A 7,239-nucleotide genomic window follows, 5' to 3' on the forward strand; every position below is an offset into this window, starting at 1 on the left:
TATGCAAAAGCACAAATAAATTATTTGTACAATTTTTAGGAATAAACACAATTTCTCTCACAATTTCTTTTCGTCCTTCTGATTTTCTGTACGTGGCCCTCAAATGAAAAAGTTTGGACACCCGTGTTCTACAGCTTGTTTCTCTTCGTCTTCACACTCAAATCCAATATTCCTCCCTCCAGTTTTTATAATAAAATAAACACATAAATAACGTTAGTACAATATTTATCTTTTTGGTTCTGCTAAAATATTTGTGATAAAATTAATGAATAACCTCCATAGGTGAACATTATATCGGTTCACATTATAGCTAAACTAAATAAAACTTTATAATTATTGTAATCTAAAAGATGCTTGTGATTTAAAAAAAAAAAAAAAAGAAAAAAAAGCTATATCTTGCTTTCAAGTGTTTTGCAGAAATGAGCTCCATAATCCATGTCTCATCCCGGCAGGTGCATGTGTGTCACGTTCAAGGCCGGCCCGTTATCAGCGCTTTACAGTAAACTGCGGCCTCTTCCGTTGTTGTCCCGCCCAGCAGCAGCTGCGGCCGGCAGGGCGTCAGCAGGCAAAAACATTTTTTTTTAAAAAAACATTGCGCATAATATGCTGTCATCCACCACAAGCCTCATTTGTGTGGGCTAGACGAGCAAACGCGGACGTGTTGACTCACACGTGAGCGCAATGATACTGAGAAGAAGCGTGCAAATAGTTACCATCAGCGTGGAATTGAGAATTTCAGGGGTGAGATTCAACCCTGAAATTGAATAATGGGTAATGATTTCTCTAAAAATAGCTGAAATGTGTTTGATGCTAAAAGTCCCTTTTTTTTTCTTTTTTTTTTCTTCTTCTTCTTCAAAATTCCTTAGAAAACATTTCACGGGAATTGGTAAGCTTGGCTCACAGTGTTGCAAATTTGCTGCCTGGAAAGAAGTTTTTCTGTCTGACTGCATTTCCACGTCAGTTTCAGAAGCATTAACTGCTCAAATGTGCCGTGCAAGTTACAATATCCATGGCAAGTTTCTTCAAACAGGATCTGAAACAAATGAAAACCACAAACTCCTTGAGCAGGCATTCGCGCATAGTGTGATATTGCATGCGTTTGTCGCTCAGTGAGATACGGGGAACTTTTCATTTATGGATTCATTTCAATTTCCACCTTTTAAAAGATGATGCTGACACTGGGGAACTCCCTACACTTTTTATTAAACATAAATAAACAAATAAATATGTAAATAAATCCATCCATCCATCCATTTTCTTGACCGCTTATTCCTCACAAGGGTCGCGGGGCTGCTGGCGCCTATCTCAGCTGGCTCTGGGCAGTAGGCAGGGGACACCCTGGACTGGTTGCCAACCAATCGCAGATGTAAATAAATAAATAAGAAATTATGTTGAAATTTTGGAAAACTTTATTTTCAGAAGAAAACTTTAGAGAGCTATTTAATTGCTTTGTGTTTAATTTAGCTTAACACATGCTGAAAACCTTGAAAGCTTCCTGCAAGTTTTGTTATCATTTTTAAACAATGCTGTCTATTCTTAATATGTCTACAATTTTTAAAAAAGTACATTTTTTACACTAATATTTCCTCTTTTATGAAAAATGAATATTAGCTTGAAAAAACAGCTAGCCGCTTGACTACTAATAATCGGTAACGGCCCTGGAAAAAACATACCGGTCTATCACGAATTCCCCTCCCCACAAATCTGAATTGCATAGATTTGATTGGCTAAGTCGCGTCACATGAGATGAGTTGCAGTGCATGCTATTGGTCAGTGCATTTTATACATGTATGATTGTAATGACTAGAAAAGCTGATAGAAACCTGCAACAGTTACCGTATATCCGCTAAAAGTCGCACATCTAAAATTACAAATGTTGATCGAATTCATGTAATATGAGGTCCGAGTCCATACATAAAGGTAAGTGGTCCTGGAGCCAGACCGAAATCCACCTATTGAGGACCTCTGCTCTACATCATCAACTCGGATGAGATAGCCTGTATTGTTATCTGAAAGGTGAAAGGTCATGCAGTGTAACATGCCTCTAATTAGTATGACACAGTCTTGGCATCTTTCATTTCAAGCCAGGCAAATTGGATGCTAACTTTTGTTTAAATATGCCATCTTAACACTTGTACAAGCCTGCGAGTGTGCGTAGTATAAACACCGTTTGATGACAAGAGGTCACTTCATCACGCCGTCCTACTGCAATGACTCCATTTTTTTTTTTTTTTTTTTAAGCTGCCATGAGGTTTAACGAGAGCACGCGCATTCCACGTCGGGGGATGAACGACCCCAAAGTTGCCATGATTGATCACCATGGTGCTATCAGTGATATGAAGTTGACTGATACGGCTTGAGTGGAGGAGGTGGTTTTGTGGAATCATAAAATTCTAGCTGAACGCCTGATGTTAATTGACCATTAATTGGAGTGCATTGCAGGTAGTTCTGATCATAACTCTGCTTGACTGAATATGTGGAGCAGATAATTCATCACAAGGACTTAGAAGCTATCAGCTAAATAGTATAGATAGGTGTCAGAATAATAAAAGGTCGTAAATAAAAGGTCGAGACAGGCCAGAGATTGAAAAGAGGCACATCGGATCCCCCCCCCCCACCCGAAAGAAACTTAGCTGTATGCAAGCCATCTAATGCTTCAGAAAATCTTGCGTTTTCAGCTCACTGGCAAAGAAAAGGAATCATTCCAAGAGGCTGATTTACTTGTTGTTGTTTTTTTTTTAAGTGTCTCTATGGGATTTTCCTTCCAAGCAACAAGCCACACATTTTCTCCAAGTTTCTAATTGAGGATGTTTCATTGTTTTGTTTGTAATGCTTTTTTTCAGGTGGACTATATGACTGTTAACTCATTTACTCCCAGCCATTCCCGGTTGTTTTACGGGATTTTGACTGATTTTGCAAGGCCCACAGAATATTGTGTTCTTTGGCAATAAAAACATGGAACCTACCAAAAGAAAGATTAGTCTCTCTTCTTTCAACGAGAAAAAAAAAGTATATTTCTATCTGTTTCCGTTTTTCAGCAATTAGCATTAGCGTTTCATCATTGTTCACAAATCTGTTTAGAATTGTGGGGAAACAGCTTGTTTTGGCCCTGGTTGATCTCTTATACTCTGCTGCTACCTGCTGGCCGTTTTTGTAATTACTACCAATTTTTTTCACTGTAGTTGATAGGCTGCATCAAAGCCTTCTGTGTGATCTAGCATTTAAAAAAAAAACATATAAATATGTCTTTGGGACACTTAAAACATTTAAAATAGAACGTACTTATACGTTTCTGGGAGCAAATGAGTTAATAAAGTTCATTTCGTATTTAGCGATTTTGATTATTTCCAAAAGAGAAATAGCAAACTGAACAAAACCAAGATGGTTTAGCCTCTCGGAACTGATTGTATTCATCGTTGGGGGTTGTTCCCCACTGTAAAATGAATTTTGAGATTAGGAGTTGTTGGCATGCATCTTTACATCTTGAGAATGAACATACAGATAAGTAATGACTTATTTGAGCAAATCTGCTTGACATTTTCCAAGGGTGGGTTCTCTTTTGGTACTTTGGACAAAACAAATCTAAATATGACTTGGGATGATTCAGAAAAAAAAAAAAAAAAAAAAAAGACCAGCTGCTACCAAACTGTCAACGGTCATAATAAAATGTTGTAATTTATTTCTATTCATCATCAAACAAACTAAATGTGTATTTGTTGCAATAAATTTATGCCCGTTGTTTTCATTTGGTTCTTTGGTAATTATTTGACTGATACTGATGGTGCGATCAAATAATTATGACATGACCTCATTCACAAACAAAGGCGACTATAAAGGGTATTTCTTTTGGCGTAAAGAAGAACCATAAAAAAAATCATTAGAAATTTATAAATTAGTCCTCTGCAGTAAAAGCATCTTCAACAGTATTTGTTTGTTGGTTTTGTGCAATGGCGTGCAAGGATTGGGGGACTTGGCTTATAAGTAATTAACAAGCAATCGACCTCACCTTGGGAAGCCTGAAGCAAGTCAAGCAATGCATCCTGACAAGGTCACTGACTGATAGATGAGCCTGAGCGAGGGGGATTTTTCAGAGCCGGTTGAAGGCAGTCAGAACTGTGGGAAGCAGACAATTAGTGGGTGGAAGGTAGGCGGCCATGTTGGACGATGACCATGAAGCTGCTTTACATGGATACTCACCGCTTGGCCGGCAGACAGCGAGAGGGCCCGCACCTGGGCTCAACTGGCTCTTAATACGCAAGTCATTTATCTTGTAGGAGGCCGAGTGGGCAATTTGCCACAAACATAACAAAAATCACCGCTACAGAGACGCTATTGGTATTCCACGGGAGTTGTGGCAGCCCCTAGCGCACCCGTCATCGTCGAGCCACACGCCTGTCTGATGTTGTTTTTAATTAAGTACCATAATCTAAATCACACAGACCTCACAAATTACTTGTGATACATTAGAACATTCCTGTGGTGTATGAAACCAGTTTATCGATTAAATGAAACCTGTCAGGACTCACAAAGAGTGTAATTTCAACCCCAAACTTCCACTTCAGTTTAGGTCAGATGATCAACCAGCAATTCTACAAAAAGATCCTTGCAGCGTTTGCTTCACTGGAGGTCACATCTGTGGCAGGACAACTGGCAGCTGGTACACCATGACAACGGGCCAGTGACAGTGTATTATGCTATTAGCATTAGCATGTTAGCTAGCCCTGCTGCAAAGAGTGAAAATCAGTGAGTAATTGACACCAATCCCCCTCAGATTTTTTTTTTTTTTAATAACTGAATAGATTCCATAAAATTGCACTAAAGCACCACATGAGGCTCCTCAACTCACTTCACCATAGTGCCTTGATACCAAGATGGCGCCAAAGGAACATTTTTATACTTTATTTACCGTGTATTATTAAACGGCAAGCCGTATGAGCATGAAGTCAATATATAGACTGACTGTGACCAGAGAACGCAAACTACAGGTGTGAAAGCAGGCAGGGAATTCATTTTTGGTTGCTCCTTTTTTTTCAAATGCGTGTTATAATTGGAATCCATTTCACATATATTTTCCATGCATAAAGATGTAACTGTGACAACATAGTTTCGCAATCACTATGTTACAATCAAATGGGAAACTGACATCATCAAGAAGACTGCGTGACACAGGTCAAATGACAAATAGTCTTCCACTGAATTGTACTTAAATATTTCATCAGAGAGAAATTACTGAAAACGTAGAGCTGTTGCTAATGTCAACCAGTCCTCTGAGGACTGCACAGGTCATGTTTTATCATGGTAAAAGTTTAGTTTTGCATTAGATACAAAACACATCAGGGAAACTAGTCTCTGTTTCTCTCTCTCTTTTTTCTTCTTCTTGGTATTCCAATTTTTTTCCGAATGGGAATGTATAGTCACGCAAGCATGACTAATTATAAAAATGGCAGGGGGGATCAACAGGAGTGTATTTTACATGATAAAAATTACTCTGCAGACTCTGCATTCTTTAGTGATGTGATACGGGATCTATTGGATGCCCTTTCATTCTGCTATTGAATCACTACTCTGCAATGTAAATATAAAATTCAAAGACATTTCTTTCCAATAAAAGATTCTATATGCATCTCGACATATTTTAAAGTGCAACAGTTCAATTCAGTTCAATGCACTCCTAAATAAAAGTTGCTTTTTAGATTAAAATAATTTGTTGTTACTATGTGCAGATCAACCACCAAGTCTGCGCAGGTGTGGGCCAGCTCATTGTCGTCGTGAACAACCCCCCCGCCCAAGCTTTCTGCACAGCACTTTTGTTTAGCAAGTGAAGAGATAACTCTGGACAAGTGCTTTGACCTTGACCTTTCTTTGTATTTTTTGTGGCTTCTGTAACAATTATTTGGGGAAGAAAAAAAAAATCCAGCCTCAGCAAAGTGAGTAAGAGCAGAAGAATGTGGAGAAGACAACAATATACTGCAAAGGTTATGAGTGGTTATGAGTAGCAGTTATTTTTCTTTTCAATTAGGAATGCTATAAGTAAGTGTTGTTTTTACCCTTCACAATCAATGAACTTATGTTTGCACTTGTGTGCATGTTAAGAATGTTAGAACTTCAAACTTAATAAAGGTTTGATGGCCACAGTTTGACCCTTCAATCATTTAGTTCTATTTCCAATGGAAAAGGCAGTTGTAATACTACAAACGACTATAACCACAAAAGGTTCTACCACACATATTGAAAACACAAAGTTGTTTTTTTTTTTAAAGAAGACCAAAAAAAAAAAAAAAAAAGTCTCATATGCACCTGGAGGTTGAAAGTCAGGGTGAAAAAAAACCTGTTCAGGACTTGAAATACACCAGACACTTGACAAGAGTTGTTAATCAGATAATGAAAGAAGCAGTTACACTAGCACACTTGTGGAGAAGTATCTATAAATTATTTGCTGTGACAGCGTACAAGGGCAGCAGAGAGTGAGTCTGGGATTCAGTACCAGGCACTTTCCTTCCCAACAAGATGACGCATCGTGCGAGCATGATGGTGAAATACTCCATCAGCCATTTCCCCTCTTTTTTTTCTTTTTTTTTTTTTAAACACTAACTGTAGCGAGTTCAGTTCCTTAACTGTAAGTACAACGAGAAATATGTGGCAAGAAGTCTTTCAGGGAATGAAGACTTCGCGTGAAGTACCTCAGTAGCCTGTGTCCTAAAAATACCCTCATTCCTGTGACAAATGAAGTGTGAGCATTGCAAGTGAAAACAACTTCTGTATCTTCACTCTGGGACCGAAGCCCGTGCGGAACCTTTCGGATGTTTGTAACACGACTCCATACTTTTTAGGGTGAACTCTTGCACTACTTGCCCTTTTCACCCGACTCACTTCCATCACCCTGTGACCCGCCATTGTAACAATAGACAGGATCGGGCTTGGCACGGAGGCAGAACACGTGCGCCCACAGGTCAGTGAGGCTACGGTGGAGGGTGTTTGCCCTCTCTGACACTGACGGTGTTTCCGGGTTGGAAGGGCCTGCGGTGGTGGTCCACACAGATGGGCCGAAACTCCATCAGATAACCTATTTCAGGGATCAGTTTCACCTCAGTAACTCTCATCCAAGTCATTCAGGGTTAATCTCCCAGAGAGAGTAGATTGATATCTGGAGAGGAGAGGATGAAAGATAGAGATGCAGTGTGGAAGTCTGGGTGACATCAAATTTAAGAGGTTGGCTGACCTTTGAGGCTAAGGCTACAT

The sequence above is a fragment of the Festucalex cinctus genome, chromosome 4, assembly GCF_051991245.1.
Source record: "Festucalex cinctus isolate MCC-2025b chromosome 4, RoL_Fcin_1.0, whole genome shotgun sequence".
Taxonomy (NCBI): Eukaryota; Metazoa; Chordata; class Actinopteri; order Syngnathiformes; family Syngnathidae; genus Festucalex; species Festucalex cinctus.